This window comes from Theropithecus gelada, chromosome 4, assembly GCF_003255815.1.
Source record: "Theropithecus gelada isolate Dixy chromosome 4, Tgel_1.0, whole genome shotgun sequence".
Classification (NCBI taxonomy): domain Eukaryota; kingdom Metazoa; phylum Chordata; class Mammalia; order Primates; family Cercopithecidae; genus Theropithecus; species Theropithecus gelada.
The window spans coordinates 80,437,550-80,449,025 of NC_037671.1; positions in this window are offsets into that span (position 1 = coordinate 80,437,550).

Consider the following 11,476-nt stretch of genomic DNA (forward strand, 5'->3'; position numbering starts at 1 on the left):
TTGCTATTAAAGCAAATTATATAATTAATAAAAAATGTATTTGCACATGACTAGGAACATAATGACCTAGAAAATGAGAATGACATGAATATGTTAAAGAAGGTCACTTAGTTTGTGCCAAACCAATATGATTGGAATCCAATGGTGACATAAGTTAGAAGCGGCATGTCAGCCTGACAACACACAATGTCCTGGCCAGGGTAAGTTTGCATCACACTTTCAGCAGACGCTTCTAATAAAATGCTTTCAGAAATAGGCATCTCACTTTTTAAATGTCTCCCCAAACACATATGCTTTGACACTCTGGATCAAACACACTATTGAGAGCTTTTTCTAAGAAAATGTCACCCTTATAGTGATACCTAAAATCTGACATGCTGTTACCAATAATTTTTATAGCTTCTTGCATAATACTGCACACTCAGCACAATAGTTATACTGTTCCAGGGGGAAACAAACATTTTTTCTCAAAAGACTATTTTCAATTAAAGACAGAATTGAGGAGAACACATAATTAAATAGTTCATAAAACAAGATGACTCTTTTTGTGGCATAAACACCATGCTCAAGCATTGAAGTGAAGAATATAAAGTAAAGAATCTGAAAGGAAGAAGGAAAGTCAGAAGAAAATGAAAAGAGGTATATTTTGAAGTTTGATTTCTATAGCTTTAAAAGTTTATAGAAATAATTTCCAGATTTAGAGTTTTATATAAAAGTATTTACTAGATTAAGATGAAAAGTAATTTTGGTGATCTCTTGGCTCTACCCAGTCAGCAGATAATCTAGAAATGGAGGAGGAGTTTTAAAGTGAGACCAAAATGTTCATACCTGACTCACATCACCCTGACTCCAATCTTAACCATACCCCCACTCCTACACACAAATACACACACACACACACACACACACAAACACATTCACTGTAATCCACTAGGAACATAGGACTAGAAGGGTGGAAGAAGATGGATGAGACTTATAGAGAAGGAAAAGGAGAACGGAGTGGGATTGGGAGCAATTACAAGAAAGATATTAATATCAAGTACAACTTTGGAATTTTAGAACTGAAATAGGCTTTAATTTTCAAAAATAAATAATAGTATATAATCTAATCAAGGTATCATTCACCACCAACTGAGAAAGGGGATTTAACATACAGACATCCGTTGGGGGCCAGATAATAAAAAACAAATAAAACTTACATGTCTATCAAAATTAGTTTTATATACTGTTGAATTTACACATTTCAAATGAACTTTGCATTTGAAAATTCAGCATTTTCATTTTGTCTGGAACTATTTAATTTAAGCAAAGAAAATAATTATCTTAAAATCAGCAGGAATAAACTATTTCTGTGAGTACCACATTCAAAATTTTATGCCTAGAAATTTCACGCTAAAATTTTAAGGAGACTTCCTTCTCTTCCAGTCATTAGGAAAACTGAGGACCTTATTCTTTTTCAAAGTGAAAATTAAATATGTTCTTCTGACACTCTTAGCTTGAATATTAAAACTTGGACAGAATTAGTCATTGCTAATAATCAAAAATATATCCAACTGTCACCAATTAGGGACTCTTCAAACAACAACATGTCATTGAACAATAACAAAAAAAATGAATCTTAGGAGAAAAGAATAAAGACAAGTATAGTATCACATTGTAAGTTTCAATAAACATTTGCCAAGAGCCTTGAGTTAAAACAGAACCCGTCAGTTTATTATACATAACTTCAAACTGAAGAGCTTTGAACACAGACATCTGTTAGCTAGTCACTGATGGTCCTTAGACATGTGCATATGTACGTAAGCAAATATACACATAGCTCACTTATATTTCCCTCATGAGCCATTTCAAAAGGAAACTCTAAGTTTCATATCTTACTCATATGTACTGCCATTTCTTTCAATAATTGTTTGCTAGCTTGTCTTTGAAAAACGCCTTATGTCAATGCTATTTTAAGTAAAGGAATAGTTAATCACAAAACATAAAAAAAGTAAATTGAAGCATATATAAAATAACACTTTAAATTCTAAAAAGTATATGAAACCTATTAAAGAATAATAAATGAAAATGAAAAACATCTCCTGAAAGCAAAATAAAATTAATGGTATGCACTTATTACTTAACTTAGGCCAGAGGATCCTTTTAGGATATAAAGTCACCATCTTAGATGGCAAAATTCATTCTGTTAGGGTAGAGTTCTCTCACCAGGGTCAGGGAGGGGACCACATCAGTGTTTTACCAAAATAAATGCCTTATATAACAGAATCTCAGGTGTGAAAAGGGAAGGAGATTATTATTTTTATAAAGCTTCCAGTGTATTCTGCTATACATGCCTCAGCCCACAGCACCCACATTTGAAAATCGCAATCTTCATTTACCCAATTGCTAAAGGTATGTGTTTAATGCAACTGAATTTATATTTGGGAGCACTTATGAGGCATGTGATTCTTCTGAAATTTTCAGCTCAAAGTAGCATTCACTCACTCTCATTTATCTTCTCTTGCCCCTCCACACTGTGATTAAGTGCCCCTCTTCTCTCCTCTTAAAGCCTCTGGTGCACCCCCCTTAGCAGAGTAGTCATCCCACCTTTTAGTCTGCAATTATTTATTTGAGTGTCAATATTATTTACATATTTAGACCCTCAAAGAATGTCTAATATAAAGAAGATACAAACATAATGTTTGATGGATGGATGAGTTAATGTGCTCACTAATTCAGTAAATACTCTGGAGTGCCAATTACGTGTCAGGCACCATACTAAGTGGTGGTAATGCTGTCTCAGACACACACACACACACACACACACACACAGAGAGAGAGAGAGAGAGTGAGAGAGAGAGTGCAAGTAAGTGAATGAGGTAGCAGAAGGGAAGGAGAAATGGAGAGTTAAATAAGGCTGAATAAGAAACTAATGTTCTTCTCAAGCACATGTAGTTTAATAGGAAAGTCACCATCTCATTCCATCAGTCAGCCGGTCGATCAGTCAACAAACATTTATTGAATTCTACTTTGTGTCAAGTACAACTGGAGATGCACACCACAGTAAACAAGAAGCTCTAGGTACCTACCTTAGTGATCCTAAGATCTAGGGCAGTAGATAGAAAATGAACAAATCGCCAAGATGTAATATAATATTTGGTAAGTGAGTAAGTGCTTTGAAGGAAATGAAGAGAATAGAGGCCAAAGAGCAGGTGATACAGGCACTACTTTATACGGGATATACAGGGACAGGCTGTCTGTAATGTTACATTTAAAAGACCTCGAGGTTCACCAAAAAACTACCACTCATGTATGGGATGTGGATAGTGAAGGAGGTTTGTATGTATGGGAACTAAGAGTATTGTATGGGATGTGGATAGTGAAGGAGGTTTGTATGTATGGGAACTAAGAGTATAGGGACTAGGGTCTTTCACTTTCTGACATTTTGGCTGTAAACTAAAACTACTCTAAAAAATAAAATCTATTAAAAATACATACGTACACATATAAGTTCAGAAATAAAAAAAAAAACTGAGGGAATACCACAATTTAAATTCTTTAGTATCTATATAACATATACTATATTTGCAAAATTTGGTAACAGAAATTCTTATGAAGAGAGTTTATAACAGACACACTCTATCATTGTCTACAAAACCACATTATACCACCTATAAATTTTACTGCAAAACCCAAGTCCATTCAGCTGCCAAATGATGCCTCAAATTCCACTATAAAGCCACCAAATCAAACAGAAGACATGGAAGATTAAACATTTCTCTTTAATAATGACTTTTCTGGCCGGGCGCGGTGGCTCAAGCCTGTAATCCCAGCACTTTGGGAGGCCGAGACGGGCGGATCACGAGGTCAGGAGATCGAGACCATCCTGGGGTGAAACCCCGTCTCTACTAAAAAATACAAAAAACTAGCCGGGCAAGGTGGCGGGCGCCTGTAGTCCCAGCTACTCGGGAGGCTGAGGCAGGAGAATGGCGTGAACCCGGGAGGCGGAGCTTGCAGTGAGCTGAGATCCGGCCACTGCATTCCAGCCTGGGCGACAGAGCGAGACTCCGTCTCAAAAAAAAAAAAATAATAATAATAATAATAATAATGACTTTTCTATTCACCCCACCCTAACCCCATCTGCTTTCCAGCTGTTCAACCCCTCGTGAATCCCATTTTTAAAACCTATTCGTTCGTTTTCTGTAAAGAAATCTAAATTCCCTTATTATTTCTTAATACATAAGTAATTTTACACCTAAATATATCTCATAGCCTCAACTACAATTTACCACATTCAAAAAGTTACCCACATTATATTATTTATAATACATTTTTTTTCTGAAATCACTGCTGTCTTCTACCCTAAATTTGTTTCTAGGATCCACACTTGCAATCAATACTCTTAATATGAGAATATACTTGCCAAAATCTCTGGTCTTTTTCAAAGACTCCACCCATTCATATTATCAATTCCCCCTGTTAAACAATCAGTCTCTCATATGATGTCAATTTTCAGGACTATAAAGAAAAGGGAGGAAATACAAACATTGATTTTTATTTATTCCTTTTTAAATTCTTACTCTCTCCAGATGTGTGATTTCCTCATAATGCCAACCATTCTATGTTTTCATCTACCACCTTTATAGCAAGGTGCCCCTAATTAGTGATCTCTAGTCCCTCCCCTCTCACCATGTTATCAACTGCCTACCAGTCCCTGACACCTGAGTTTCAGCCAACACCATGAACTCCAGAGGTTTGGAATGATCCTTCTTATGCTGTCACTGCAATGAGTTCTTCTGACTGTCCTAGCTTCATCTCACCACTGTTCCAGTCACACAAGTTCAAAGCTTTGAAGTAATCTTTTCTTCTTCCCTCTCACTCACTTGCTTGCCAGGTCCTGAAAATATTTTATTCTGTAGCATGTCACTCGATATTCCCTTTTTTTTTTTATTTCCACTGTTGAGCTAATGGCTCACATCTGGATCTTTGCAATAGGAAGCCTAACTAGTTTCCTAACTCCACATCCATTCCTCCTAAGCTGTTACCAATCACCATCACATTAGGCTTCCTAGAACATAAAACCAAGTACAGGATGCCCTATGGAAATATTTTAAAATTCTGTGGTAGGGCATTCAAGGTCTCTCATTCTAAAAATCAAATCTATATTTCCAGTACTGAGCAACTGCAGTGCTATTCACTTGTCAGACTATCCACTCTTCCCAACACATTGCTTTCCTTGTCCTTTTTGTTTTAGACATAATATTCTGTACGACTGAAAAAGTCTTTTACTTGACAGCTCTTCCTCCACTTGATAAAATTTTAATAATTTTATAAAATTATGTGAGTTGTCTTCTTCTGTGTGGATTTTTCCGTGTTACAATTTCTCCACCATGGATTGCATCACTGCTTCAGTTAAATATATTTTTAATTCTATAAAACAATTAGGCTATCTCAAACTCTCAAAATGCTACTTTCTCTGCCATAAAACATGATATTCTCCCTCTAGAAATCAAGTAAAATTACAAACTTCTTAAATACGTTTTATAGATTTTTTAAGTTATCTCTACCTCTACCCCAAAATTAAACTCCCTATCCCCAAATTAAAACTATACATTAGGATGAGATACGTGTTTTATTTATATATGCACTCTTTATTTATACACTCATTCATTCACTCACTTTTGCATACAACATTAATCATAAATCCATAAAGGACTTAACATTGCTTATGGAGTAACTTAGAGTATGATGATTAAAATAATATTAAAATAATAAAATGATAAAGTTTTAAAAAGAGTAAGATTATTAGAAGTTTTGATTGGGAGAAGTGAAAGAAATACAGACTATTAAATACCACACATTTCCCAATTATTGGCCATAAATAAGTTATTTGAAATCTCTCACATGGTTTATCATAATGCTTTATATCTAGAAAGGAATAAATGAATGTTTTTAAATTGCTAACTGAATCATTATTCTTCCTGTTTTTTTGAGAGATAAGTCAAAATTCTTCAGAAATGTGTTCTGGTTTTACCAAACCAACTTATTTATTTTTAAGTATTAATATTAATGGCAACTTATTTTTAATTATTAATATTAATGGCATATAAAAAACAATGTTCTTGCACATATTTTGAGAAGATGAAAACACAGAATGGACAGGCTTAAAGTAACTTGATATGACAGAATAATAAATATATATATATATATGGTCTTGGTGCATAGCTTCTAAAACCCTTGAAATCTCTGAAGTTGTAAGTGTATTTTTGTATCCTAGTGAGATTACTAGCATGGCTGTGGGTTCCTGGATATGGGGGTATCCTGGATATTATCCAGGATGGGGACTGATTGCCAGGGGAACCAGCCCTGTGATTAAAGATTGAAATGTTAAGCCCCAGCCCCCAGCATCCAGGGAGGAAAGAGGGGCTGAAGATAGAGTTAATAACCAATGGCCAATTATGTAATTAATTATATGTACATAATGAATCCTGTATAAAATCCCAAAAGGACAGTGTTTGGAGAGCTTCTGGGTTGCTGAACACATCTACATACCAGTAGCATGGCACATCCCATCTCCATGGGGACAGAAGTTCCTGCCTTTGGGACCCTTCCAAACCTCACTGTTTGTACCTCTTCATCTAGCTGTTCATTTGTATCCTTTAACATATCCATTGTAATAAATAAGCACTAGTAAGCAAAGCATTTCCTTGATTTCCATAAGCCATTAGAGCAAATGATGGAAGCTGAGGAGGGGGTTATGGGAACTCCCAATATGTAGCCAATTGATCAGATGTATTGGAGATGGAGACTTGGACTTATGATTAAATCTGAAGTAGGGTACAGTCTTGTAGGACTGAGGCCTTTATCTGTGGAATTTGACACTCACTCTAGGTAGAGCACACCAGGATCCAGTTTAATTACAGCACAACCAGCTAGTGTTGGAGAATTGGTCAATGTGGAAAAAAAAAAAAAAAAAAACAAAAAACAAAAAACACATACACACACATGTGGGGTCACAGAAATGTTCTGTGTTGAGTGTGAGTAGTAAAGAACAAAATTGTCTTTTTCTAATATACACCTGACATATAAGAACATTTGTATTTATACTAATATGTACATTTATTCACTCTTCAATAAACCCTCATTCAGGTCCCATTCTGTGAAAAGTACATGCTCTCAGGTTTTTTTAGAGATACGGGAAGATAGTCTTTATTTTAAAAAAATTATCATCATCATCATTCAGAATAAAAGGAAGATAAAATAAAATGAATAAGGTGTTATTGCCTTAGTCAAATATTCCAAAAATGACTCATCTATGCCTCTAATTTTATCAAGAACTTTTTAAAAAAGGAATCTTATACCTCCCATATTTAAAATCAATATTCTTACTTGTCCCTCCAAACCTCTCCGTGTTCCCATTCATAGAAACAATTCTTCATACAACTTCTTTGTCTTCACTTTCTTACTTCACATTCATTCTCCCACCATGACCTTTCTGCTGTTCCAATTAGTTCAATGAAATTGAACTGCTCTGATTGGGATCACCACATACTTCTTGTTTCCATGTCCAACAGGCACAATTTTTAAAAATAAAGCAACGAATATCATTTAATATCACGAGCTATTCTATACTTCTTTAAACACGCTTATATCTTTGTCCACTCATAACTCTCCTTTTCCAGTTTCAGCTCTTTGACTTAGCCTTAAAATGTAGTTCACTAAAACCTAAGACTTGAAACTGTAAAAAGACTAGAAAAAAAAACAGGGGGAAAGCTTTGTGTCATCAGTCTGGGTGGTGATTTTTTGTATATAACTCCCAAATCATAGGCAACAATAGCAAAAATAGAGAAGTGAAATTACATCAAACTAAAAAGCTTCTGTCCAACAAAGAAACAATTGATAGAATGAAGAGAAAACCTACAGAATGAAAAAAATTTGCAAGTCATACATCTGCTAAGGGATTAATATTCAAAATACATAAGGAATGAAACAACTCAATAGAAAAAAATACCCCAATTAAAAACTGGGCAAAGGATCTGAATAGACATTTCTCCAAAGAATATATACAAATGGCCAACAAGCATATGAAAAAAATTCTCAACTTCACTAATTATCAGAAAAATGCAAATTAAACCATAATGAGATATTACCTTCCACCTGTTAGAATGACTAGTCTCAGAAAAATGAAAGATAACAAGTGTTGATGAGAATGCAGAGAAAACGGAATCCTTGTACAGTGTGGATGGAAATGTAAATAAGTACAGCTATTATGGAAAACACAATGGAGGTCCCACAAAAAATTAAAAATAGAACTACCATATTATCCAGCAATCTCACTATTGGGTATATATCCAAAGGAAATGAAGTCAACATGTCAAAGAAATATCTACACTCCCATGTTCACTGCAGCACTACTCACAATAGCCAAAATATAAAATCAACCAAAGTGTCCAGCAGTGGATAAATGGAAGATGTGGCATAACAGTGGAATACTGTTCTGCCTTAAGATAAAGGAAATCCTGGCATTAGAGACAACATGAATGAATCTGAAGGATACTATGTTAAGCAAAATAATTCAGGCACAAAGAAACAAATGCCATTATGATTTCATTTATCTGTGGAATCTAAGTAAGTCAAACTCATAGAAACAGAGTAGAATGTTTCTTACCAGGGACTGTCAATGAGTGGTAATTGGGAAGATGTTGGTCAAAAGATACAAAATTTCAGTGAGACAGAGGAATAAATTCAATAGATCTATTATACATCATGGTGTCTGTAGTTAATAACAAAAGTTGCTCAAAAATACTCAAAAATCGCTAAGAGTAGACCTTAATGTTGTCATCACACAAGAAAATTATAAGTGTATGAGGTAATGCATATGTTAATTAGCGTGTTTTAGCCATTCCACAATGCATAAAATATTTTAAAACACAACATTATACACAATAAATGTATACAATTTTGTCAATTTAAAAAATAAATAGGCCAAGCACGGTGCCTCATGCATGTAATCTCAGCACTTTGGGAGGCCAAGGCGGGTGGATCACCTGAGGTCAGGAGTTCAAGACTAGCCTGGTTAACATGGGGTATCAGGGGAACCTGCCCCCAGTAATTCAATGTGAGTCCTTTTCTATTATCCCTAAGTTTCAGCTGGTCTGAGAAATAAAGGGAAAGAGTACAAAAGAAGAAATTTTAAAGGTGGGTGTCTGGGGGAGACATCACATGTCGGCAGGTTCTGTGATGCCCCCTGAGCTGTAAAACCATCAAGTTTTTATTAGTGATTTTCAAAAGGGGAGGGAGTATACAAATAGGGTGTGGGTCACAGAGATCACATGCTTCACAAGGTAATAAAATATTACAAGGCAAATGGAAGAAGGGCAAGATCACAGGACCGGGGTGAGATTAAAATTGTCAATGAAGTTTCAGGCATACATTGTCATTGATAACATCCTATCAGGAGACAAGGTTTGAGCAGACAACTGGTCTGACCAAAATTTATTAGGTGGGAATTTCCTCGTCCTAATAGGCCTGGGAGTGCTACAGGAGACTGGGGCTTATTTCATCCCTTATCTACAATTGTAAAAGACAGATGTCCCCAAAGCAGCCATTTTAGAGACCTCCCCATAGGAACGCATTCTCTTTCTTAGGGATGTTCCTTGCTGAGAAAAAGAATTCAGCCATATTTCTCCTATTTGCTTTTGAAAGAAGAGAAATATGGTTCTGTTCAGCCTGGCTCTCAGGCAGCCAGACCTAATGGTTATCTCCCTTATTCCCTGAATATCGCTGTTATCCTGTTCTTTTTTCAAGGTGCCCAGATTTCATATTGCTTAAACAATTTGTGCAGTTAACACAATCATTACAGGGTCCTGAGGCGACATACATACTCAGTTTATGAAGATGACAGGATTAAGAGATTAAAGACAGGCACAGGAAATCACAAGACGATTGACTGGGGAAGTGATAAGTGTCCATGAAATCTTCACAATTTATGTTCATAGATTGCAGTAAAGACAGACGTAAGAAATTATAAAAGTATTAATTTAGGGAACTAATAAATGTCCATGAAATCTTCACAATTTCTGTTCTTCTGCCATGGCTTCAGCTGGTCCCACTGTTCAGGGTCCCTGACTTCCCGCAACAATGGTGAAACCCCATTTCTACTAAAAATACAAAAAAGTTAGCTGGGTGTGGTGTCACGCACCTGTAATCCAAGCTACTTGGGAGGCTGAGGCAGAAGAATTGCTGGAACCCAGGAGGCAAATGTTGCAGTGAGCTGAGATCATGCCACTGCACTCCAGCATGGGTGACAAGAGTAAAACTCTGTCTCAAAATAATAGTAAAAATTACAATAAAAATGTAGGCATTCTATAGTGCTTAGTCTTTGATCCTCTCCATTTCTCACTCTATACTTTTTCTCTACATAATATCATCCTATTATATAGTTTTCACATAAAATACTAACTACTCAAATAGATATTTCCAGTCTAAACCTCTCGAATAAGCTCAAGACTTATATGTAATAGTGGCCACCAATGTCTCCTAATGTCTGAAATATATCTTAAATTTAATACATAAAAAAGTGGACTTGGATCTTCACTCCAAAACCTGTTCATCCCAGATCTTCAGTAAATTGCACCTACACCACCATCTACTCAATGGTTCAATCCATATTCCTGGTAGACATACTTCATTCATTCCTCTCCTTCTTCTCATGCCTCTTATTTAATCAGTCAGAAAATCTCTGCAAATTATACTTCTAAGATATATTTCACAACCGTTCTTGTGTACTTCTTTACTAAACTGTCCAAGGTCAAACCTTTATCATTGAGTGGATTCTCATTATCTTCACTTCTTAATGTGCTCTTTGCTGTTTTTCTTCCCTTGCTTCCCTTCAGTTCATTTTTCACACAACGGTTAGATTGGCAAAATAAGTAAATTTGATCTCCCTTTCTCATTCCCTCTCTCTTTTTCTCTCTCCCTCTCTCTCACTCTCTGCCTCTCTCCCTTTTCCTCTCCCTCTCCCTCCCTCTGATTTAAAATTGTTGACCAACACCCAAACTCATATCTTGTCCTTCAATGCCTACATCATCTGACCTCCTGGCCTACCTATTTTCTCTACTCCAATCATACTGGCCTCCTTTCAGTTCCTGAAATGTTCCTAGATCTTCCATACCTGAAATATTTTGCTTATCCTATTCTTTCCACCCAGAATTCTCTTTACCTACATCTTTGAATGGCTGAGTATTTTTTTTATTTCTTTACGTGTCAGTTTGTTACGTGAAAGAAGTATTCACTGATACTGGCAGCAGCTGTTTTTTTCAGAGAATTTGATGCTTTTATTATTGGTTTAATTCTTTAGTTATGTCTTCTCTTTGTAATCTATATGCCCTATATGGGAAGCCACACTATCTGTTTTACACAATTCTGTAAGAATTACCTAGCACAAAGTCTGGTAGCTGGTTAGCAAAATAAATATTTAATATATATATATATATAT